This window comes from Sciurus carolinensis, chromosome 15 (assembly GCF_902686445.1).
Source record: "Sciurus carolinensis chromosome 15, mSciCar1.2, whole genome shotgun sequence".
In the NCBI taxonomy this organism is placed as follows: Eukaryota; Metazoa; Chordata; class Mammalia; order Rodentia; family Sciuridae; genus Sciurus; species Sciurus carolinensis.
This window is the reverse complement of record NC_062227.1, coordinates 76,658,758-76,686,241: the sequence shown is the minus strand read 5'-3', so window position 1 is coordinate 76,686,241 and position 27,484 is coordinate 76,658,758. Positions and strand designations below refer to the sequence as shown.

General features: G+C 37.8%; 1 pseudogene; it reads left to right on the top strand.

Moving 5' to 3' along the window:
* The first annotated feature begins 965 nt into the window (after positions 1-965).
* Positions 966-27,484, top strand: part of LOC124965404 (Na(+)/H(+) exchange regulatory cofactor NHE-RF3-like) — a 65,656-nt pseudogene continuing 39,137 nt past the window's right edge.

Here is a 27,484-nt window from a genome sequence, read left to right as displayed (position 1 = left end):
GCCTTCTCCAGCCGAGGGCTGGGCTGGGGTGATTTACCTTAGGCTGTTTCTCCATGTTGACTCATCTTGTTCATCTAGTGCTTTCAGTGATTTCGTGATAGCTTATTGTTGCTTTGAATGATGATTCTTTCTCATTCCTCAGTTATTTGCAGTTTTCTCAGTCAACGATCCTGTCAAAACCAGAGATGTTTAATAAAGTCTCCCTTTTCAAGTACTAAGTAGAAAAACTGGGAATTCCCTTCTAGCACCAGACATAGAGCTATCACTCCTCAGTATTTGGGCCAATAGTGACTGAACTAGAGAACAAAGCAACGATAAAGCTAAGCAGGTATCCTGGTGGTGGAGAAATAACTTCAGCATCCCTGTGATTTTTCTATGATCTGAAGCTTTTCTGCACTAAAATCTTTTATTATAAGTAATAAAGAGAGATGATCCAAAGAATATTTTAATGTACTGTCCTGTATAATTGTATTCACATTTCCACAGAGACATTATTTCCTTACAAGAAAGCACTCAATTTTATTTGCATTGACATTAACTTCAGTACTTTGCCACAGCAAAGCTAAATTGCTTCGGCTAATATGATAGTTTTATTGCTTAAACAATTTTAACATTTTAAAAATTATTCAATTGAAATTTTAAGGGGAGTATTTTGATAACCTCTTCTGAATCTAAAGTAAAATTTAGTGATGATGTTAATGATACTAATAGCATTTATTTTTTACTAATAATTTACTAGCTCAACTGAGAGTCATTGTGTCAACCCTAGTGAGATTACTTTCTGACAATCCTGTTATCCCCATTTTTAGTTAAAAAAAGAAATCGGAGTAAAAATGTAACTCTTACAATTAAATAAATGATCTAGAGAAAAAGGAGCTTTACAACTTGAACTTTGAGTGAGTTGGAAGTCCGCATCCTAGCAATGCCCTCTCTGAGCGTCCTGACCAGCTTTCCCTTTATTCACCATGTCCCAGTTGGAAGTTTCAGGAGACCAGGTCGAAGATGGTAATGGCGGGCTCACTCTTCTCTCTCCTGGTTCCAAGGTGTTCTCAGGGCCCTGTTGGACTGCATTGCAGCCTTGAGTTTTTACAAGGAGCCAGTTAATGGTTTCTGTGGACTTAGCCTTTCTCTCATAGATCATTTCAGGTCACAGAAGCAAGTAATGAAATAACAAAATATTTTTTTTTCACATCTTGGATCTTTTCTTTTGTTATATATCAATAGGTAATTCTGGCTCATAATGATGAACTAGGTTACTTGAACTTAGTTTCAAAATATTTTCTTTTCGTTTGAAAGGAGCTGATAAGCAACCCTATATATTCTCAGGCCCTTGGGGGAATGAGAGGAGACCCACACTGTGATCTTTCCTCCCTCTCAGAATCATAGTTTCCAGGAGGGGAGAATATTCTTCACCGACACTCTTACAAATTATGATGGTTTCTTTTTATGTCAGTACTCATAAGAAACCCTGGGAATGATAGCTTTACAGTTTACAAAATAATGAACAGATCCTCCAAGAGAGGAATCCCCTGGGTGACACCAGGTCACTTTAATGATGACATCTGGCAGACTTTGTTTAGCACCAGGTTCCCCTAGCAACTCTTTTTATTGGAGAACTGGAAATGATAGGGAAGTATTGAAATATGCATCTCAATTCAAATGCATTGGTAATTTTTTTCTTTTTCTTTTTCTTTTTTGACTTCTTGTCAACACAGCATACTCCTTGAGCTTATGTCATTAATCTAATATTAATTTGTGCAAAGCCAGCTATATTCTTTAAGAATGAAGTGACAGAGGAAACAATTTGTCTTTCATAAACTTACTTCCATGTTCATGATTCTTCTATAGGATTTGGATATCATGTTAAAAACGGAAAGTCCTACTGCCCTTGCTTCCAATTCTAAGTGTGATAATACAGAATGCTTCCTTCATTGACCGAATATGTGCTACAAATTATAACCAAGAAATGCTTGTGAGTCAAAGACAACCTGGCATTTTCTCTGAGCACAGGATCACTGTGATGAATTAGTTTTCAGGATAAAAATCAAAAGGTGAAAGTGATTAATGAGAGACAGAAGCAAGTGTTGCATCATAAGCATTCAGTTAATTCTTTAATGCTAGTGTTAGGCCAATATTTAAAGAGATGATAATGGGACACTTCTAAATTAAATTCTATTCAGATTTCCTGAGGATTTGTCTTTGGCTTACATGTAAAACATGCTCACTGATGTCCCCAGAAGGCCTGGCTCTTCAGGACACTCAGAGACCTTTCTAGTATACATACCTATCCTGGAGCCGATCAGGTGAGTCACCTGCTTTTGTGAGATTTAGCTGCAGTCAGCTGACTTTGTTATTGGTTTCTTAAAATTGAATTGAATATTTTATAATCTTATTAACTATAAATGCATGAAGATTATTGTTTCTGTGAAAATTAAGTAGAATGTATTGGAAAAGTCAGTTCATATGAATCCTTCAAAAAGCTGTCAAATCAGAAGTGAAGGTTTTAGTGAGGAATATAAGAATACTCAGGCAAAAGTTGTTTTTCTTTGCATTCTCACTAATGGCCCATGAATTTGCTCCATATCCTTGCCAATGTTTAGGGTGGTCTTTTCTATTCTACCTGTTCTAAAGGAGAGTTAGTGATGTCTCACTGCAGTTTTAATTTCATTACCTATTTATTAATGTTGTTGAGACATATTGCTTATTTGTCATTCTTATGTATTTGGTACCTACCTGTTCACATCTCTTGCCTGGTTAATAATTGGATTCTTTCTCATTATTTATTTTCCAGAATATGAAGGGGTCAAGTCTTTTACCACAGATAAGTCTTGCACATTTTTCTTCTAATCTCTGTATTTTCTGAAGAGCAGAAGTTTTTAGTTTTGATGGTATCACATTTTCTATCTATTTTACACGAATAACCATACTTTCAGTGTTATATCTAAGACATATTTGTCTAACTGAAGGTTGTAGATTTTCTTTTTAAAACATTGTATTGATTTTGCACTTCAGTTTACAATCTTTTATAAGTAAATTTATATAGGTACTATGCATGGATCAAATGTATTTTATGCATATGAATGTGTAGTTTTTTCAGCAACACTTAATTAATATGCTATTTTTAGTCACTAAATTCCTTTGAAACAAATTGTTGATAATCTGTGTATTCGTGTTCAGAAACACTATTTTGCTTCATTAATCTATTAACAAATTTTAATCCAATACCACATGATCCTGATAATTGCTACTGTTTGTAGTCCTGAGATAAAATCACTTGAACCGTTCAACCTAGTTTATTTTTAATGTTTCAATTGTATTGGATATTCTAGATTCTTCCCATATGGATTTTGTAATTATCTTATAAATCTCTACTCCCAAAAAAAGGATCCTGTTTCTTTATTTTGTGTTGTTGTTGTTTTGTTTTTGCATTGTACCAAATGTATATATTTATTTGAGAAGAACTGATATTTCATCAGCATTAAATCTTTTAGTACACCTTCAGAAATGAGATATATCCCTTCCTTCATTCAGTTATACTAAATTCCTTGAAAGACCATCTTTGTCCCACCTAGATTCAATCCCGAACTTTCTTCATGATCAACATACCAATGAAGTATAGACAAAAATGAATTAAATATTAAAGAAGCTTGGGACCTAACAACAGATACTCATAGGTACTGGGTGATAATATCAAACTGGATTTTGTGATGTTGAATGAAGGTGGCAGAAAATAGTGTATAAGGGAGAGACTACTTTTATGAGAGTCCTCCAATTGTGAGATTCCTAAAACAAAACAAAACAAAAAACCCAAACTTCTTATTGGTCGATTGGATCAATGGAATGAAACAAATAAGAGCCAGAAATTAAGAAGTACCAAATGCGTAGGGGATTTTGAAAAATAGAGAGTGGGAGAAAAACTTTGCAGAATTCAAGGGACCTGTTTCATTCACAAAGATATCCACAGTTCAGGAGTTCAGTGCATACAGTCACTCTCACAGAATAAAGGACTTTTTATTTCTGACTATTAAGAAAGTTTCATTCTTGGTAGACCAATTCCAGCAATGGAGAAACATTTCCACTTTTAATGTGTCTTAATCCATTTAGAAAGTAATAGAAAAGTTTGTTACTTTTGAAAGGATATCAGAAGTAAAAAGTCTAGACAAATACTAACTGAAGTAGGACATCAGCTCAGCCACAAGGGACACATGTCCAGACAGATAGAAGCTACAGAGATGTCTGTGATTAGAAATGATGTCAAATGGAGCTGCAGGTAAGACCAAGTAGGAACATTACAAGGTCAACCTTCCTAACTTCTGGGTTGAAGCGGTTCCATTAAAAGAAAACAAAGAAGAAGAAGAAAACACTAACGAAAATTTTTGGACTGATACCAAACCCTGTTAAAATCAGGCTGACAAGCAATCATGTAGCATGTGTCACCCAACACATGCTGGACTCTGTCACATGCACCAGGTCATCAGGATGGACATAGAATGTGTTCCCTTAGGACCAGCTGACAAAGAGGAAAAGGGTCATCTTAAGTTCTTAGAAGATTTGACTTGAAAGAAAAAAGGATAGTGTAGGAACTGAAGCTCTTCCAAGGAATGCTGATGTCTGGTGGGGTTACCTCCTGAGTGAAAAACATTTTGTGAAGCTGTGAACATAATATGTGTGCATTTATTTCATATTATTATAACACTGTTTAAAAATTTAAAATGTATTTTCCAAGTGAAAAAAATTACCTATGTCTTACCTGATAGAAATTTAAGTTGATATTCCAATTTTATCTAAATTCCTTCTACCACAACATAATATGAAAGTATATAAGTTAAAATTAAATCTTCTTCTGATAATTTCAATGTAACTTATTGACCCATCAAAAATGTACATTTTAGTATTTGTTCAACTAACTTCTTCTCAACAAGAACTTCCCTCTGGGTTCTATTTAACATTGTGACCAGCCCAGCACACAGTTCCAATCCTTCTTTCCCTCCTCTACTTTTTCTTTTTCATACAACATTACTCACTTCTAGCAAAATGTATGATTTATATTTATGTTACAGTTATGGACTATTATCTCATATTTTGGCTAAAATGTAAGAAAGATACAAGGGTGGGGTCTTTGTACTATTTATTGATGTACCACTCTTATGGGTTAGATGTGAGCTGTCCCCGCAGAGCTCATGTGTGAGACAATGCAAGGAGGGTTGGAGGTGAAGTGATTGGGTGGTGAGAGCCTTAACCTAGTCATTGAATTAATCCCTGATAGGGATTAACTGAGAGGTAACTGCAGGCAGGTAGGGTGTGGCTGGAGGAAGTGGGTCATTGGTGACATGACTTTGGGATATATATTTTGTTCCTGTTGAGTGAAATGTTCTCTCTCTGCTTCCTGGTGCCCAATCCTGAGCCACTCCTCCACCACAGGCTTCCGTAATGATGTCCTCCCTCATCTTGGGCCTAAAGCAATGGAATTGACCATCTGTGGACTGAGACCTCTGAAACCATGAGTCCCAAATACACTTTCCCTTATTTAAATCATCTTTGCCAGGTAGTTAGTTAGCAGCCACAATAAAAACTGACTAAAACAATCACTATCACAAAGTAGCTATTCGACCCATATCTCCTCACTGACTAGTTCAGAAATAAGTATAAACAACACTAGCTTACATTCTGCAGTTTTTCAAAATGTTCAGATCATAGCCATGTGGGGATGGGGAAAGTACCTTATGCTGGTGAAAGACACAGGGTTGAACACAGGCAAGCTAAGGAAAGTCGATCACTCCCCATTGTTACCTAAATAAGGAGACTGATTTTAAAATGCTCTCCAGAATCAAGTAATTAATAATGGAATAAGACAAGGTGTCAAATGTATTTTTTGAATATAAATACATAATGATAGATGTAAGACTTTGATATTAAACTAATTTAAAAATAATCCAAACCTGAAGAAATATGGTGAGTGATATCTAATTTTCCCAATGACAAACTTACCTAACACATTGGTGGCAATAAAACACAAGCCTAGATGCTTCCTTTTGTATTTATCACCACTTGAGAATATTTTATATTAGTATTTTCATTGCTCTGTTTAATATTCTGGGTCACACAATTTGCAGAACAATCCTTCAAGTCTCATAATGAGAGGCTTACTCCTTTTACATTCTCTTAGAAATATGCTAATATAGAACTAATGTGCATATGTGCTAATAACTCACCACAAAACACTGAAAGCAGTCACTAACTCATATCACACATAGAGCTGTCGGCGTCAGGAGCAAGAGAAGGCAAATCAAAACCATTATTTCATCCTTATTCAGTATCGGTGGAAGCAGGCAATGAAACTTATTGTCATTTGGAGCAAACAGGGCTTGTATTTTGGGGGGAGGAAATTCACTCAGGTTTTCAAACAATATTTCATGTTCTGAATTATTATTCCAAAATCAACACTAAGATTCTTTTCATACTGTAGGTGCAATTTATAAGAAGAGTTCCGCCCAGGTCATTTGTAGTTAAAAGTTTGATACTCTACCGAAGTAAATTTTGCATTATTCTTCATTGTGATGAAAAAATGAGTGAATCACCAATAATTTATTGTCCAAAGGAACTAAGGTGACAAAATACGGAGCAACATGAAACATGGCACAGTTATCTCACTTCTGTTAATGTTGATTGACTATTTCTCACAGTAAGATTCCTTGATTTATTTCAAATGGTAGATTGTGGTGAAAGAAAACATACCTGATTTGTAGACTGTTTCTTTATCAGCAAATTCTTTATAACTTCAGATTTTCTGGATGGGGAAACAAAAAAATAAAACTGGAATGTTTCAAAATAAAGAAGATTCTGTAAACAAAACTATTTCTGAAAAGACCCTAGTATCATGAGATTTCTATGTCAATAATTAGCGCATATGTATGTGCTTTGAAAAATCAAATAAGCTGGTGGTAGGACTGACAGAATGTTTTTAGAAGCATGATTATTTTTTTTCTAAAAGGGAAAAGGCTACTCCCTCCACAGGGGTGGCCACAGGAGTGGTGGGGATAGCAACTTTAGGGGTCTACTCCAAAGCACCTGGGATGCAACTGTCTTGTGCAAACCCTTGATTGTGTCCCCAGGGTCCCGCCCAACACAGCAGAGTGTAAGGATCCGGGCCTGGATGCACATGCACGCCAGTGTTGGCAGGAGCTCTCTGCCGTCCTACACAAGCTCAGGTGTGACCGCGCTGATCAACACAGCTTCTGCCATGACCGTGCAGGGAAGTAACTAGAAGAGACGCCACAGAGTGAAGAGTGGCATCCTCCCTGCCCACCTGCATTCTACACTGTCCGTGAAGCCTGATGATTTTATTTTCATCTTTACTATTTTTCTCAAGCTTCTGAATACTGAAAATGAATTTTTGATGCAAGTCTGGCTTTACATTAACAAAGTAATGGTATTAGTTTGAAGAGTGCTTTATCTCTCTGTCACCTTTACAAAGGGAATATACTCAACTCCTCTCGAGTGTTTTAACATCGTTTACACATCATGAACACAGGATGTGAGGCGTTTTAAAATATAATACCATTTTATCTTTTAGTATCTCAGACCAGCTTTCAATGACTCTGGATGGTAGAAAAACTAAGTTTCAAGAGCATCACGAATTGAGAATGTAAGTATTACTCAGTCACAGTGGAACTCGGCCAAAACCAAGGGGCATTTACAAATGAATAAGAGAAACAATTATTGTTAGGTTACTTTTATCAAATTTCTTGAAAATAAAATCACTATCTATACCATAGTGAACCTACTACAACCTATGTGTTTCTGAGGTAAAAATCTAACAACTACATGAGCTGGGACAGAGGATTTCACCTCCCTCCTGCCTCCCTCTGTTAATAATTAAGGGAATGTGATTTAGTCCATCACTCTTTGGAATATCTATTGTTGCTAAGTCTGAGAAACAGACTGAAATAAACACATTCACTAATTCTACAAAAAGCCTTGAGTGATCTTGACTTATCAATTCATATGATCATCTTTCCTATTTATCATCTGCCTAAGCCCTCGGTAAGAGTGTTGCTGGTCTTCTTTGAGAGTGGCACTGTCCTTGGGAGAAAGGCAAGGACTGACGATGACACTAGGGAAGCTGAGGACACTTCGCCTACTTAACTACAAAACCAGATTATGAAGAGCGACTTGTTCATAGGGAGGCAGTGACCAGGGCCAGGAGAGGCACCGACCCGAGGTGTAACCCTCTGATAGGCCATGACTCGCATTGCTCACCAGGTGCCGAGGCTCACCACGCGCAGTTCTGAGGTCTCTTTCTATGTCCAGCCCCAACACTGCACTACACGGGTCCACTTACAGGCATTGCGTGTGCAGACCAGTATGTTAGGGCAAATGAGGAAGTTACCCCTTCAGACTTCAGCTCGGTTCTAAGAGTCAGGCATGTGTCTCCTTCCAACTCCTTCCTGATGACGTTAGACCTGGAAGATGGTGAGTGCCCAGTGATCTGATCTCCTTCCTCCTTGGCTTCAGGGACAGGGAATTGAACAGATTCACACGATCTCATGGTGCTAACATGGGAGCATCTCACTGATGCAATTTACATATGTGGTGAAAAATGGTCCTGAACTGGTTCCACTGGAAGCACTTGGAAGTACAGGGTAGGACTCTGGTCTTCATTTTGAATTGCCTGAGGGAGTAAGCGTCAAAGACCTTTGAAATCCTGATTGAATCCATCCAAACCTTACCTGTCCTCAAAGCATCTACTGCAACACAGTGGTGGAAAGTGGACGTGGGGGAGTCTCCATCCACGTTGATTTCATTCGGTCTTAGAGGAATTTATACAGAACTCGGTCAATTCAAAGTCGAACCTGGAAGAAGGCTGAGTGCACCTTCTGTTCTCTTTTCTATTCTGCTTTCTATCCTCTTTGTTTCTTCATTGAGGGACAGATTTATTTATCCTGAGACTCAAGAGCCTGTGAGAAAAAGTCTACGTGTGGAGTCTTGTGACCTGGCTGGGTGCACCTTTCTGCTCTGTAGCTGCCTGCACATATTTATGAGCAGAATCCCATCACATGCAGGTGGGCTTGAGGTTGACCAACCAAGAAACAATCTTGATAGTGAAAGTTGATAGACTTCTTTGGTATAATAATATGTAATACAAATGATATTGTAAGTTTAAAAGTATAAATGTAAAAACGATTTTAACAAACTTTTAGTATAAAACAATATTCATATAATAGTAAATTTGAAAACATGCCAGCCGTTGCTCATCATGTGTGAAGTTGTACTGGATTACAGGTGTAAGAATCTTGTAAATTGGGTGCTCTGTCCCTGTTTGATGATGAGAAGACTTAAAACATAGGCTTGACTTTCTGTGAATTTCCATTTAATAGTGGCAAGCTATTTACAAAGTCCAAAGTTTATCCGAACTTATAGTCTTATCTTTTTAACTTCTGTGGTACCTCTCAAGAGAAGTACTGCATTCCAAGTGAGTTCAAACAAAGAGAATCAAATTTTTACTTGGGAAGTATAAGTTTTTGGTGAGAAAAGGGGAAACACTGATTTCCGTTTCGGCTGTTGGAGCACAATGAGAAAATGTGCATGCTTCCATCCCAGAGGGACTGGAGCTGGGGGAACAGGCCGCGAGGTATTTTCTTGGGCCCTCCTTGATTTCACCTGTTTAGATAATTAGCTTGGTCGCTGAAGATGCTTCCAACAGAGAGTTTGGAGTCTGAAAAACCGGAGGATCCCAAGCGTGGTGTCACAATCCTGTCATCCCAGTTACGTGGGAGGTTGAGGCAGGAGGAGTGCAAGTTGGAGGACAGTCTGGAGAATTTAGCAAGATCCTGTCTCAAAATCAGAAAATAAAAAATGAAAGACTGGAGATGTAGGCCAGGAGCACATCACCCCTGGTTTCGTTTCCATGTACCAAAAAAAAAAAAAAAAAAATTGGTAAAGCAAAGAAGAAGTTTGAAAAATGCTCCAACAATTTAAATAGAGAAATTAGCATAAGGCTGTATGTGAATGTGTTAGCTCTTAACTGGCGAAAGAGCACCTGGCAAATAAAAATTAAGAAACTTGCTTTCAGCCTTTGGATTTTGGGATTGGCTTATTTCACTTAGCATGATATTCTCCAATTCCATCCATTTATCTGCAAAAGCCATGATATTATTCTTCCTGATGACTGAGTAATATTCCATTGTGTGTAGATACCGCAGTCTCTTTATCCATTCATCTGTTGAAGGGCATCTAGGTTGGTTCCACAATCAAGCTATTGTGAATTGAGCTGCTATGAACATTGATGTGATTATGTTACTGTATTATGCTAATTTTAAGTGGATGATGATATATAATGGGGCAGTGGGGGTGAGAGAAGAATGGAGGAACTTTACAGTAGCAGGAAATGAGAGGAGGAGGTATGAAAAATGGTGCAATGAGACAGACATCATTACCCTAGGTACAGGTATGATTACACGAATGGTGTGAATCTACATCGGGCACAACCATAGAAATGAAAGATGTATCCCATTTGTGTGCAATGAATCAAAATGCAGTCTGTAAAAATTAAAAATATGTGCACATAAATATTAATTATTATTCCAAAAAAAAAGAAATTTGCTTTTAGTGATCTGGAATGTACTATTGTTGCAGGAAAGAAAAATTGAAAGCATAGCTTCTAAAATGCATTTATTAAATGGGAGAATCCTCTTTACATTTACTATGCCATAGCAAATGGCTCTGCCACTTTTTGTTTTCTAACTAGTGTGAAATATTTCTTCTTTCTTTTCCTACGGATATCTAGTTTCATTGGACATCCTTCTTAATAATTTTCCCTTTCTGTGACTTATTTTTTCTAAAGTCAGGGAGAGAGTAAAGAAAAGGGCGAAGAAATTGAATAATGGAGAGAGGGTAGAAGAGCTGTTTATTAAATTCTGCAGCAAAGTATAAAAATTAAATGTGATATTTATATGTGTATAAGAGTGAAGATTTCAGTTTCACTGGTAAGATCTCTGAAAACCACTGTGAGTTAACCAGCTTACTTAGGATGCTCAGGCGGAAGTCAGGATTTGGTACCTGGCAGGCATGCATGGGGGATGCAGAACTTGTACACTTACATAATGAACAGGTCAGTCTTCACCTGAGGCTTTGAGTGTGTCTCCTAACCTGACAATCCTGTTTGTAGCCTTAGCTGCAACCTCAGCTACGACATGGAGCTATCTTCATGGAGACCACTAGATTGCTACCAAATAGTCTGAAAGTTGAAGTGTATTGATTATTAGGTGTCAAGAGAGATTTCATACTCAGGGATTTGGTTTTTTTTGTTTTGTTTTAATTCTTTGTTCATATGCACTTCATTTTTGAGTGCTGCACATTCAGCATCTTTGGGAGAACCCAATTAGGAGAAGGCCTTAAGGAAACCCTAAGGAAAACAGAACAATTACACAGAGGCCAACTATTTCCTTACCAAGTTTCAAAGGTGGTCATACTTTTAATTTGGAGAGCATTTTTATGAGGAAGAATATTTGTTGATAAATATGTCAGTACAATCTATTTAAAGAGTTACTAGAAGAATTTTTAAGAGTGATTTAGAGGGAACACATAACCATTATGTGATATTTAACAGCAAAACTAGACACTGGATCCATTAGGAGTTACTGGAAAATCTGTGAAAAGTGTGATTTTTAAAAAATTTGAGAGAAAAATTACTCATTTTAACTATAAAGAAAAAGCCTGAGATTCTCTTCTTCCATGAAGAAGGAAGATAGCTTGATGCCAATCAAATTCTTAAAGATTTAAATGACATTTTTATCTCTGTTCTCTCAACATTGCACATTAAATTCCAGAAGGGAGAGTGATACATGAGAGGGAAGAATTGGCTGGTTTTATAAGAAAAAAATCCACTAAGTTTTTTTTTTTTTTTTTAATTTGTTATCAGAGTAAAATAATCTCTTACTATGGCTTAGAAAATTCCGAGCAGGAGAGTTTGTGGTTTGATTGTGCAGAATTTAAGAAATTTGTATAGAGGAAGAATGTCAATATTTTGACCAAAATACCAATATATTAGCTATGTACATTAGTATTTATTCAATTTCTTCTCATTCCCCAACACAAGGCTAGCTTACTTCTTCTGGTGTAGCTGTACTATGACAATTTTATTCTACCTTGTCTACCTTGCCCTCTACGGTATGTATCAAACCATTGTTTCCTTTCATGCCCAATACCAAGATTCTCCCATTCAATGTTGGCTAATAAACTTTGGTCTTTTCAAGATTTCTTATGGAATGGTTTAATTCACTCTCCTCAATAGAAATAAAACCATTTTTAAAACAATGAATAGAAAATGCATGTTCTCTTAAAATGAATGCTTTTTTATCATTTGAGATTTTATAAATTCAAGTTTTTTGATGGGAAACAATTTTATACAGAAGTTGCAAAGATAGTTCAGTGAGCCTCCTTGACTCTTCACCTAGCTTCTCTGTGTGTAACATCTCACACAGGCAGGTGCACTTACCAAAATTAAGAAATTAGCATCAGTGTAATACAATAAAATAAGATTTATTCATATTTCTCTTGTGCTTCTACTGAAGGCCTTTCTCTGTCTCAGGATCCAGTCCTGAAACCCACATTATGGCGGGTCTCTGCTGGTCTTCTCAGCCTCTTCCAGTATGGAACAGTTTCTTGGTATTTCCTCATCTTCTATGAACTTGATTGATCTTGGTGCTTTCAGGAAGTAGTAGTTGGTGACATTTTAAGTTGCCTATCAGTCTGGGTTTGGCTGGTGTTTTCCAGTGGTCACACTGGAGTTATGGGGTTTGGTGATGAATACTGCAGAAGGAAAGTGCCCTTCCCAACAATCGGGTCAGGGGTACATACCTATCATGTCATCCTGGTGAAGTTTAGCTACTCAGTCGCTTGGCTGTGTGGTATCTGCCAGATGGGTGTCCTGCGAGGTCACGGACGAGCAGCCTGAGCAGTGTGCGACTAGCCTATGCTCATCAGCACAAGCACGTCTCCCTCTGGGCTCCCGGGATACGTGGTGCATTTGTGTTATAACTTTGAAAACTCTAGACTATGATTTCTTCAAATGTTTTCTGCCTCTTTCCCTCTCTTCTTCTGTCATCTGATTGTGCATACGAGAGACAACTTGTCCGGCATTTCTTAAATTTCTCTACCTGAATTCTTCCTTCTTCTTCTTCTTCCTTTTTTAAATTTCAATTTAGAAAATAAGTATTGACTTGCTTTCAAATTCCATGGATGTTTCTTTGGTTGCCAAATTGATTAATGGACACCTCAAAGGCGTACTTCATCTCTTTTGCTCAGTTTTTCTTTTTTTAATTTCTAGCATTTCTGTTTGATGCTTTATTAAAGTTTCTTTGTCCCTGATGAAATTACTTTTCTGATCTTTTTTGATTACTACCTTTATGTGAGGCCTTTCAACATTTTAACCATAGCTGCTAAAAGTTTCCTACTTGACAGTTCTAACATCTTGGTCCTATTGGGGCCTGGTGCTGAGGGGTGCTTTATCTCTTCAGTGGGTTCTGCCTTTTGGTGTGCTGCATAATTTTTGGAAGAAAGCCAGAAACATTTCAAAGGCTAGCAGGTATTGAAGTAAATACATTTTGTGATTGAAACAAACACAGCTTCTTAGGTAGATTTTTACTGTGCGGGACTTGCATTAATCTAATCAGAAGTTCTGCTAGGAATAAAGTTTGTGGATCCTAAAGTTCTTCCTAGTCTGCCACCAGGGCTGAATGTCAGTCTTTCAATGACTCATCGTTGCCTGTTTTTCCAGGTAACTTGTCTTCATTCTTGTTCCCTGTTTGGCCTCCTTTTACCTCCTTAGCCTGTGGGCTGCTCTCCAAAGAGAGCCTGTCTCTTCGAGCTCTCCCAACCTTGGTGGGATGGCTGGGAAGGCAGACATTGTCTAGAACCTGCCTCCAGAGCAGCTCTCTGGTGCATCCTGCTCCAGAGCCCCTTTCTAACTGCCCTCGTCCAGAGGGCCTTCTAGACTGCCCTGCTCTCCAGTGCCTTTCTGGAATGCTCTCCTCCAGAGCCCTTTCATGTCTGGAGCCCTTTTCTGGAGTCCTTTCTTCTCTAGCCCCTTGCAGTCTCTTCTTTCAGAGTGCCTTTATAAACCACTCTGCGAGAGAGCACTCGGAGAGCGCTTTTCCCCTTGACGTTGTCCTCTTCACATTCAGGGGGAAGGTCTTCCGGATATGGGGCCCCCTTCAGGCCGTGGCTCCGGGGCTTTCGCGCTCTCACAGGGCCACACTCAGCATACAGCACCTTGCTGGAGAACCCAGCTTCTTATCAGGTGCCCTCGAGCCTCACTATGCTGTGTGACTTTGCGTCCAGGGAGGGCCTGCTCCCTCAGTGACATCTTCCTTGGTGGCGTCTTCACATGGCAGAACACAGAAGGCTAAAGGAAGGAAGTACTCTGTCCTCGCATGGGAGAACAACAGAGCAGCAAAGGGCAACGGAGGCCTGGGCTTCTCTCTGCAGCCTCTTCTCTCGTGCCTCGTTCAGGAGGGCCACAGTGTGCTGGCACGTTCAGACCTGACGAGGGTGAACTGCGAGACTGGGTTAGTCACTGGGCGACTAGCTGCCGAGATGCCTTGTCCCACAGTTCTGTAGAGAAAGTCTGACGTCAAAGTCCTGGAACAGTTGGTTCTTCTGGAGTTTTGAGCAGGATCTGCTCTGCCCTCGGTCCAAGCTCCTGGTGTTGACTGGAAACCTGTCAACTGGCCAGCGGGCAGCGTAGTCTTCACATGCTGCTCTCCTTTGTGTGCACATGTGTGTCCAAATTCTTGTTTTAAATAACAAGGGCATTAGCCATGTGGTACTTGGAGGACCACCCTGCTCCAGTGTGACCCCTCTTACCTAACAATGTCTGTGGTTACTGTGGCCCAACAGGTCCAACTTCTGAGGCGCTGGGCTAGGACTTCAACACGGGTTACAAAGTACAAACTTCAACTTAAACAATGGACGTCTGTAAGCATCTGCCCAAGGGACCAAAGCCTTGCGTTCCTTCCAGGTTCCTGTCTTTACCCAGAATGTGGGCTACTAACATGTCATGAGACATCAGCCTTCTGAGGGGCTCAAGAAACAGTTTCAATTTGTATTTTGGCAGCTTTTCTCCTGTTGAAAGTGTGAGTTCAGTTCTTCCTCTAATACTTTACTTTACTTAAGGAACTTAAGTAGATTTTTTTCACTTTTCTGTGTATGTAGTGAGTCATCAGAAAGTTTATAAAAATTGTATTCTGCTCTTTGAGAATATTAAATTTGCAATTAATCATTCAAGCATCAAGTTAATATCATTTGATTTTAGAACTTGAAATTTACACCATATAAAGGAAGAAACTTCATATAAAATATTTAGATTTTTCTATATATCGATTAGCATCTCCTAGGTGATCAATAAACATGCAATGTGTAATATAGATGCAAAGCAAGCACAGTAACAGTGAAAACACAATGGCAAAAATCACATTTGTGGAACATGCCTGCAATCCCAGAGGCTTGGGAGGCTGAGGCAGGAGGATTTCAAGTTCAAAGCCGGCCTCAGCAACTTAGAGAGGCCCTGCACAACTCAGAGAGATTCTGTCTCTAAATAAAATATAAAAATGGGCTGGGGATATAGCTCACTGGTTCAGTGCCCCTGGATTCAATCCCTGGTACCAAACAAACAAGAAAAAATCACATTTCTTCTGCTTAAAAAAAAAAAAAAAAATATATATATATATATATATATATATATATATACAATTAGATTACACCATGGATATTCTTTGAAATATGGCAGGGTTATTTTAGTTTGCACTGCTGTAAGTTAATTTTTTTTAAATTCAGCAAACCAGGAAAGGTAGACTAGTTTATAGTTCTAGATTTGATATAATCAGGAAAATCACAGAATGCATACTCTTTTTTCAATAGAGATAGTTCCATCCTTTGGGGTAAGTCTGACCCATCTCACGAACACAGGACTTGTTTACTTTAAAAACAGGCCATGCCGATGCTTCCTGTAAGAGCATGTTGTGTCGGCCGGAGTCTAAGTGCCTGCGTGCCTACGGTGTTATAAAGGCTGGGAGGGACCTTTCCTGCAACCTCTCTTATTTCCCAGGATTTACCTCCCTGGCAGCAGCAGGATTTGTGCTCCAGTTAGCAGCACAGAGCTGCCGTGTGCCCACCAACACCGTTGCAATCAGATGTTGTACCCATGGATGCCAGCACAGGCCAACGGCTCTATTCAAACGTCAGAGTACAAGGGTGGAGGTCCCCAGGGACCTATTTTCTAAATTGCCTGAGCATATGTGGTGGCAATGAATGAAGAGAATACACGTGGGGTGGAGCTGTAGCTCAGTGGTAGAGGGCTTGCCTAGCACGAGTGAGGTGCTGGGTTCGATTCTCAGCACCACATATAAATAAGTGAATAAAGATCTATCAACATCTGAAAAATGTTAATAAAAAGGATACAGGTACCCTTGTGGTTGGCAAGGAGAAAGACTTGGTTGTTAGCAGATGGGTATAAGGGAGTGGAAAGAAACTTACTTCCACTAACTTGATATTCCTAGATGTCCTTAGCAGGGTTTACTTTGCACATTCCTGTCACTGGACTTTCAATGTCCCTTACTTCTCTGATATCAACACAGTTGCACTTCTTGCTGGAGCAGGGCTTATTATGTTAAAAGATTAATTGCATTTATTCTGTAAACTTTGTACACAAACTTGAAATGTTATGTAAGGGAGATCTTCAGTTTTTTGATCACTCAGCTAAACACTCCTTTAATGCTGACATTTCAGATTTGGTAAACTAACTCCAAATTATTTATAGTCAGATACAGCTTCTATCATATATATATGAGCATATGGGATTAGGAAGGACTTGGGACAGGTGTCCTGAGTTGTTAGGTATGGCACTGCTTTGCAAGGTCGAATTCATATCATGGACTATGGTCTCTGTTTTGTGCAGGGACACTCAGCTAATCACATGGAGGAGACAGTCACACATCAGGAACACAGTGCTCACTGACTCAAGAGCCCCCAAAGCCAAGACTACTTCTTTCCCAGTTTTCTTTCTTTTCTTTTAAATCTCCCCTTAATGATATCGCAGAAGAAAACATAGTTTCATGTGATCGAAACCCAGACTAGTACAGTTTGAATTTAAAATTAAATTTAAATCTTACCTTCAGTTAAAATGTCTCCTGCTTCTCAACTCAGGGAGAAAATCAGTAAAGTTAGAGACACCATTGTTGAATATAAAATATTTACCTAATTAACAGACATCCTATGGCATTTTATTTCACTTCTATATCCTGGGGTAGTTGCAATTAAGACCAGGTTTTCAATTTCATCTTCTTAGAGCCAAACAAGACCTCAGGTGGGCTTTCAGTCTGTATTCCTCAATGCACAGAAAGGAAACAACCCAGGAGGGACAAAGCCTGTCACTTGTCACCTGTGGAGCTAGGTACTGCACTGGGCATACTGTGGGTTTCAAGAACAGGGCAGGGGAGTAGTGTATCAGCACTTCCAAACCTTCAGGACCACATTTCAGATTCTCCCTCTCCCAAGATTCAGTGGCTGCTTTACCTGTCGCTTCCTCTGAGCAATCCCGACCCCCGCAGCTGGAGGCTGAGTTGGATTCAGAGAAGGAGACTTAAGTAAAATCTTGGAGAACCAGACTTCTGCTTTTCTCACTGAGGAAGGAGTAATAGATACGAAAATCAGCAAGGCAGGAGGGCCCTGGAGGGTGCGACTTGAGAGGAGATGTTGATGCCTTGCGGTTTTGCGGTTTTGCACTGCGTGTGGGTTACACCTCCATCTGTGCTTGTGGAAATTTCCAGGGCCATGTCTGGGACACTTTGAACATGGAGATAGAAAAGGAAACTGTACCAATGGATTCTAAATCATTTGTAAAGACAGGGACTCTACAAGTCTATAGTGACAAAGGGAAATGAATTAGTAAATAAATGCTAAATAAAGGAAAGTCTACTTTATAGTAGAGAGCACACCAATAAATATGAAATAATGATCAGGTTAAAAAATCACTATTTAACAAACATCCTAGGACTCAAGAATTGAACAAGAATCATCAACAATACTGAAATTGGCTAGTGAAAGTTTGATTAGGTACAGAATGATTTCATGATTTTAAGCATATAGTTAATACATCCTTTACAGTGGAAATATCTGACAGACTCCATCCAAGGCAAAAGACAAATCCTAGCCTCTGGGGATAGGCCGTTAGCAAGTGCCTCCTGATAGCATGCGGAGAGCAGAGTCCACCATTACTTTCCTGGTATTATGACTTAAGTCATGAAGAATTATCACACAAACCCTAGATTATATCCTGAACCTAAAAATGATATTTTGGGATAGATGTGTGAAACAAATTTGGGTTCCAGGTGACAAATGGTAATATTAAATTGATATTAATTAAATAAAGAGTTGATTTTTTGTATACAATATTGCCCTTAGAAAATATACCAGAGTTCTTCAGAGATAAGAGTTATTGCATCAGCAAGTGATAATGAAACTTACAAAGCAGTTATGTGTCTTATACCTGCAAGTTTTCTGAAAATTGAAAAGCCTTTAAAAATAGAAAAGGTTAAAAGAGAGATAAAATTGCTGATTAGAATATTGTTAACACAGAGATGGAGAAACTGGACCTCTGTGTGTTAATTTTTGTGGATTTTTTTCCTTGAATAATAATGATCTTGAGTGCTTTTCATTTAGTCAGCAATATCAGATCCCTACAGAGTACAGTTATCACCTGTAATTTTCCACTGTTGCTAATTAAAATGTCTGTAACAAAAAAGCTGAATTTTAGTGTTCATTTGCTAACACAACCTACAGAGTATGCACTGTAGGGTTGGATTTCACTAGCAATCCTGAAGCTGTGACATAAACAATATGGAGAATAAATACATTTTCAACTTGTCTTTTATATCAATTCTGTAAAGTCGCTCCTTAGAATGATTCTCTATGCAGAACACCTTTACTGATAGAAGTATGGATTTAGGGGCCCTTGAGGATGAGCCATCTCAATGACAGCACCCACAGCTTCAGAGGTGGGAGCTTCTCTTGGCAGCTCGTCACATCTGTAGCCTTCTTTGGTTTTACCTTGTTCTAAGCAGTCAATGGAAGTCACCTGGTACTTTCCAGGTTCTCCCCGGCCAGACCTATGAATACAGTGAGTGTTCTTTCTATTCCCCACATTATGCAGTGTGAAGTCTTGCTCACTGTCCCTTCGGTGCGTAGGAGGTGGCTCTCACTCTAGCTTTTGATAGCACCTCCTTAAAACAGTCACCTGGGAGTCTTTCCCTGTCTATTCCTCAATCCAAAAGCTACAGGCATATTTCTCAGACCAGCACCCAAATTCCAGGCATCAAATTTCATTTCAGTTAACTATGGCTTCATTACACATCACCTCTTGAATATTATTGGTTTACAAGATATCAACAAAAATATTCCATTCCATGTCACTACTAGGTGGTCTAGTGGTTTGTCCAGGGAATAAGTGAGAATTTCTCCTGCCTGACAATGTAGTCACCAGAAAGATGCAGGATGGTAAGTTGCTTGTTGTCGTATTTGCCAACACCAAAAGGTTCCAGTCACAGGCCTAGTGCCTGGTCAGGAATGGCAGGTGGGACCACATGTTCTAGTCCAGAAAGTTGCAGGACTTCTACGTGGCAGCTCAGGGTTCAGAGAGTGATCATGCTCAGGGATAGAAGATGACACTGCTCATGTCTCAGCAATAGGGACCAAGAAGTGGAAAGGTGGAGTTTTATGGAATCTCCCCCAAGGATACACAGCTAGTTAGCCTTCAAACAGGAGTAGAAGCAACAGGAAACTGCTTTTGCTAGACTAGAAGGGGATATAGAAAAAGGAAACCTCTAGCATAACTTCACATTGTTTACAAAAATTAAATATAGATAAGAAACCTATATTGAAATCTCAAGTATTACATCTCTAGGAAACAGAAAATATATGATCCTGTGATTTTTAGACAGGAAAATACTTATTTAGTTATCACAAAAATGGTCATAAAGGAAGAAAATGACAAATTGGAGTTACTCAAAATTTATTATCTTCACACATCAGTGCACACTAAAAGGAAAATAAATAGCCACTTAAAAATTCTAAGAAAATATTCACCATGAATATCATATAACAGCATCTAGGCTGTAAATGATCCCCAAATCAATAACATAAAGACAAGCAAACTCCTACTGAGTGACAACAAGGCATAAGTAGACATTGCAAATAAGGATATACAATGATCAACAGTCTCATTATAGGAGGATCAAACATCATTAGTTATCAAGAAAAGATTAAAATCACAAGAAAATATTTCTTCATGCCAAGTGAAAATTAAAACCAATAAAAATAGAGCAAATTAAATTCAAAGAAAGCAAAAAAGAAATAATAAAATAGTAGATGAGAAATCAAGAAAACAAAACAAGAACTTAACAGTCAAAATGAACAAAACTGAAAGCTAGTTTTCTAAAAAATATATAAAATTGGTAAGCCTCTAGCAAGACTATGAGAGAGAGAGAGGAGAGAGAGAGAGAGAGAGAACACAGATTACTAATATCACAAATGAAAGAAGGAAACCCAGTAGCAGTCCCATGGACATGAAAGGGATAAGAAAAGAATATTCTGAATCACTCTAAGTCCCCAAATTCACCACTCTAGATGAAATTGACCAATTGCCTCTAAAACTCACACAAGAAGAAGAAATAAATTAAATAAATTGGCCGATATCTTTTAAAGGAATAAAATGAATAATTTTCCAAAACAGAGAATACCAAGTTCAGAAAGTTCATCAGTGAATTTTACCACACACTTAAGGAAAAATTTTTATCAATTCTCTACACTTACCAGAAGCAACAAAAGGGCTAGTTCCCAATTCATTCTAAAAAGCCATAATATTTTACTACTAAAACTAAAGTCATTAAAGAAAACTACAGATTAATTTATCTTATGGACAGAAATGCAGAATTCACCAACAAAACATTAGCATATTGAATCCAGTAGCGTAGAATTCTGTATGATGAACAAATGGGACCTATCTCACATATGAAAGACTTGTTTAGGGCTTATTCATACAAATACATGCAGAAAAGTTTTAGACAAAATCTAACATTCATTCCTGAAAAAAGTGAACTAGGAAGAGAGAGAACAATCTCTATTTGAAAAAGAATACCTAAAAATTCTACAGCTAATGTTACACTTGATGAATAATCCAGAATTTTCTTGAAAGATCAGTAATAAGACAAAGATGTTTCTTTTAGCAATGCTTTTCAACATTACAGTAGAAGTCCTAGCTAATGCAATAAGAAAAGAGAAGGTAAATGATACGCAAACTGGAAATAAATAAACTGTCTTTGTTCTCAGATGATAAATGTCTATGGAGAAAATACAAAAGAATCATCAAAAGAGAAACTCTTGAAACTCCTAAACAGTTATAGAAAAGTTGCAGCATTTATATAAATAATACTCAAAAAGTACATTGCTTTTCTATATTCCCAGCAATGAACAAGTGAAATTTAAACTAAAAACATACTGTCATTAACACCTAAAAAATTGAGACACTTAGCTTTATAAAAGTATATATAAGCTATCTCTGAGGAAACTATTCAATTCTGATGAATTATATCAAATAATGAATACATAAACAAAGGCATTCCATGCTTGTGAGTGGGAAGACTCAAAACTGTCAATAAATCAGTTATTCTCAACTTGATTTGCAGGTAATGCAACCCTGTCAAATGCCATTGTACACTTTTGTGAATATTGAGGAAATGCTTCCGATGTTTGTATAGACATAAAAAAGACCCAGAATAATCATTTTACTATGAAAGAGCCAGACTGGAGGACTGAAATCACCCAAGTTCAAAACTTCCTATGAAGCCACAGTATTCAAAACAGTGTGATATTGGCAACGTACAATATCACTACTGAACGTAAAACAGAATGGAGACTCCCAAATTGATGCTCGTGCATATGGTCAGGTGTGTGTGTGTGTGTGTGTGTGTGTGTGTGTGTGTGTGTGTGTGTGTTTTAAAGAAGCAGAAGCAATATGATAGATCAAAGATAGTCCTTTCAACAATGGTGCAGGAGCAACTGGCTATTCCCAAGGAAAAAGTAAATCTAGCCACAGACCTTGCCCTTTTTAAAAACAATCAGCTCAAATAAGATCACTGACCTAAATATAAATTACACAACTATAAAATTTCTATAAGTTAATGCAGAAGCCTAGATACCTTTGGTATGGTGATGTCTTTTTGAATACAACACAGAGTATGCTCCATGAAAGTATTAGGTGATACTACTGATCTTGTTAAAATTTAAAACTACTCTGTGGAAGAATGTTGAGAAAACAATATGGCAAGCCACAGACTGGGAGAATATCTGTGTAAAAACCTCTAGTGAAGACTGTTACACAGAACATGCGGAGAACCTTAGCTCAACCAGAAGACAATGAATGACCCAAATGAACTTGAATAGACACGTCCCCACTGTAGATACACAGATGGCAAGCACAAGTAACTATATGAAATGCTGATCCAGCCTAGTCTTATTAGGGAGTTGAAATTAAAATGACAATGAGGTATCATTACACATTTATGAGTATGGCCCACATCCAAACACTGACACATCACCTACCAGAAAGGACATGGGACAGCAGGAACTCTCACTGATCCTGGGAGTGCAAAATAGCACAACGCCTTCGGAGGCTGATTTGTCAGTTTCTTAGGAAAGGGAGCATACTCTTACTACACGATTAGCACACGTTGCTCTATACCAAAGGAACTAAAACTTTATGTCCATGCAGTATGCTGCTGATGTTTACAGCGCCTTTATTCATGATTCCTCAAATTTGGAGACATCCATGGTGTTCTTCAAAACTGAATGAATAAGTGAACTTAGCACACCCATAGAGTGGAGTGTTCATTATAAAAAGAAAGGGGTCATTGAGCTATGAAATACAAGGAACAGACAATGCATGTTACTAAGTGAAAGAAGTCCATCTGGAGAAGTCCATCTACTGCATGACTCCAACCACATGACTCTTTCCGAAGGACAAAACTACAGACACCAGAAAAAGAGCAGAGGTTGCCAAGGATTTGGATGGAGGGAGATACGAGAAGCAAAGCTCAGAGGATTTTCCAGAGCAGTGAAACTCTTGGATAAAGCTGGACACATGTTTTTAAACCTCTGTCGAAACTTGTACAATGTGTAACAATAGTGAACTTTAATGCACAGTTCAAACTTTGGCAGACAAAAATGTCTCAAGACAGGTTGATTGATTGTTGTCAGTATACCACTGTGGCTCAGGATGTGGAGGGTGTGTGTTTGCAGACAGGGAAGTTGTGAAAATTTCATTCAATTCTACTGTGAATTCAGTTCTACTGTGAATTCAGTTCTAAGACTGCTCTGAAACTCACGTTTATTAAATTAAAATGCATACATATAAAAGCCTGACAGCATTAAGTGTTGGCAAGGATGAGGAGCTAATTAGACTCATAAGCTGTCAGCAAAAGTATAAAAATCATGCCTCTACTCCTTTCGAAAACCAGCTGACATTCTGCAATAAAATTAACCACATGCCCACCACCTTATGACCCAGCAGTTGGGCCACTGTGTATAAGTCATGAAAACTTTATGTCCTCTCAGTGTTTATGTTTCTATTCAGTTTCATACAATACTTGCATAAGCAGTCTATTATTTATTACAGCTTTATGTTTTCTCTGTATATCCTTTAACTTGAGAAAAGATAATTAGCAGTTCATGTTTTCAATTAAATATCATTCAACGTCAAAAAAGAACTGAACAACTTAAAAAAGTCACAACTACATTATTTAGAGTAAGACTCCCATAGCACAAGAAATAAAAGCAAGAATCAACAACTGGGATAGATTCAAACTAAAAAGCTTTCTCTCAGCAAAGGAAACTATCAGAAATGTGAAGAGAGAGCCTACAGAGTGGGAGAATATTTTTGCCAACCATACCTCAGATAGAGCACTAATTTCCAGAATCTATAAAGAACTCAAAAAACTCTACACGAAGAATACAAATAATCCAATCAACAAATGGGCTAAGGAAATGAACAGACACTTCACAGAAGAAGATGTACAAGTAATCAACAGATATATGAAAAAATGTTCAACATCCCTAGTAATAAGAGAAATGCAAATCAAAACTACCCTAAGATTTCATCTCACCCCAATTAGAATGGCGATTATTAAGAACACAAGCAACAATAGGTGTTGGCGAGGATGTGGTGAAAAAGGAACACTCATACATTGCTGGTGGGGTTGCAAATTAGTGCAGCCACTCTGGAAAGCAGTGTGGAGATTCCTCAGAAAGCTTGGAATGGAACCACCATTTGACCCAGCTATCCCACTCCTTGGTCTATACCCAAAGGACTTAAAATCAGCATACTACAGAGATACAGCCACATCAATGTTCATTGCTGCTCAATTCACCATAGCCAGATTGTGGAACCAACCTAGATGCCCTTCAGTTGATGAATGGATAAAGAAACTGTGGCATATTTATACAATGGAATATTACTCCGCAATGAAGAATGATAAAATTATGGCATTTGTAGGCAAATGGTTGAAATTGGAGAATATCATGCTAAGTGAGATAAGCCAATCTCAAAAAACTAAAGGACGAATGATCTCGCTGATAAGCGGATGAGGACATATAATGGGGGTGGGAGGGGTTAGCATTAGGTTTAGGGTTAGGTTTAGAGTTAGGCTAAGGAGAGCGGTAAGAATGAAGGAAAGAAGGACTGTATAAAGGGAAAAGGGTGGGAGGGGTGGGGGGGAAGGGAAAAAAAAGAAACATCATTACCCTATGTAAACGTAAAAAAATAAATAAAAAAAAAATAGAGTAAAACAGCTAGAGTAACAGAAAGCAAACTCCATTATTCAATTTGTATGAAATAACAAGACAGAGAATTAACCTATGGTAATGGTCTATTATCAGTTATCTATGGGCAAGCGTGGATCAACTGGAAGGGCTCAGGACTCCTCAGTGTCTGTGCCTCAGCTGATCCTCTTGTGTGGAATGCTCTTCTCTTGCATTTCCATACCACCGATTTATTCTGTTTCTTTGAGTATTTACTTAAGCATGTCCTTCTCAAAATGGTAGCTTCTGTAGGCTTTATTTTCCTGTTCTTCATGGCTAGCCTTGCCTTCTTTCATAAAACAAAATTCACTTATCACGTTATCCTATGTTCTCCTGAAATAATAACTCCCTTGAATTCAGGTTCATGTCTTAAAATTCCCATGCATCCTCAAGACTGAGTTGGCACCTAACAGACACACACTCATCTTCATCTTCCAATCGCTGATTCTGATTTAGGGCTGCTCTTTGGATCAGTACTCCCTTCACCTCACTTTCTTATTCTCTTGTTAGTTATTTACATTGTCTCTGCTTGGATTTTGGGTTCTTCTCAATATTCTTATGACTCTAAATATTTCCCATCTCAGATTTTCCTTGCCCTTTTGTCTGAATTCCCATGGGTTGCCCTGAACAGCCTGCATTTCCAGGACTAGCTTTATGCATAATTCTTAAGTCATTCTCAAAATATTTCTGAATGAAATGTTGGGAATTATATCATGTCAATTGTGGAGGAAATCAAACTTCGAACACCCAAGTTCATAGAATCGTTTAAGTTTACACAATGTTTAACTAGAAAATGTTAATCCCTGAGACTGAAACTGTGCTTATGCTTGATAATCAGTGTCCAAAACACTATAAAGATGAGACTCTTGGCTTTCCATGTTTCAATAAAATTCTTACTGTTAAATAAATCATGTTATCCCACTTGATTTTAAATTAAAAATGAGAAATAAATTTACTATTATAACAAGTATAATAATGTATTTTCCCCAAATATTAATTCCTTTTCTTTTCCATAGATATACAGAGACATTCCATCATGTACACAATATTTTGTGTGTGTGTGTTTTGTATTTGTTTGGAAAGAAATACTGCTGGTTTTATATAAGTCTTTCTGCAGATTCAAACTGATTTAGATGAGATTTACTTTGAAACCAATAGGCAGTATCTATATTACAATTCCCTTCTTTTTTCTTTTCTTCCCCTTTTATTCTTTGCAACCCTATCCCTCTGAGTTCCTGCTCATCAATCATACTGGGAAGCTGACTTATATTCTCCACACTTCACCACTAACTGGATTACAGAACTGAAAAACTTACTCAAAGTTTAAAATGTGATAAACGTAATCAAATTGCTCTAGTCAAATTCTAACAGTGGTGAATAGATGACACTAATTACCTTTTCTTATTATGCTACAAATGTGGTTTACTCCATCTTTATTCATGAAGAGCTATCATGCGGCCCACTAAGGGGACTGCAGCAGGATGTAATATTGCCTTATTTGTTTCCTTAGTTTTACTTCTTTCTTTTACCAGCTTTCGGGAGATGTAATTTTAAGCTGCGATATATTTATATGCAGTAGTTTTTTATCCACTTTGGAAGATAATTGTTACCCACTGCAAAGCTTCACATTTTACATAAACAAGTGCTTTCAAAACTCCAGTAAAATGACATAAACTTTTTTTTTCTTGTTGTTGAAGTTTATTTTTGTTTGGGAAGAAGTGAAATTGTTTCAACTCAGTTAACACAGAAAACAAATGGGGCTAGGCTGGCAAAGAGCATGGAGATGAGAGAAAATTTACCATTCTTTTCAGAAAAAAATATAGAAAACAATACTTTATAAATGTATTCTTCCCTGGTACATGAGGAAATTTCTCATAATTCACCTTGAAAATAGTTTACAGAAGATAACTGCTGAAACTTGCTTATGTGCTATCTTATTTTAAAAAAATTTGCATCCTATTTCTAGTGGTCCTGATAGAGGTGGTTTCACAAACTTGTCCCTAAATGATTACAGACCCGCTCGCCACATCAAGTGCTGCTCTCAAGAAAATTATCTGCAAATGTTTCTGCTTCTCTTTGTCAGATAACCAGAATTTGTTTTGCTTTTATGTTTGCAAGAAGGATACCCTGAGGATTCTTCCTGGGTCCATAAACTTATTTTAGGATATTAAAGCAAAAAGCAGAAATATACCCCCACTATCACAAATGCAATAGAACGTAGATTACTTTTAGCATCTTGGAATTTTAAGCATTCCAATACTATAAGTGTATCTGAAGTTAAAGAGACTTATGTAAATAAAATGAGTAGATTGGAAGTTATACACATGGAAATTAATTCAATGAGTGGTTTGTGATCTTCCCAGAGATACTCCACGTGGGAATGCAAGATAGGGACCAAATTACAAATTAAAAATTAATTTGCAGGGCTGGGAAAGCATGTACCCAGAATGCTTTGTACAATCCAGTTTTATTTCTGTTATTCTGGATTAATTGTCAACAATATTTCATTTCAATTTTCAGCTGCTCTCCTTAGGGAACCAAACTAGGTGGGTACCCTACCTATATGCAATTGTTAGCA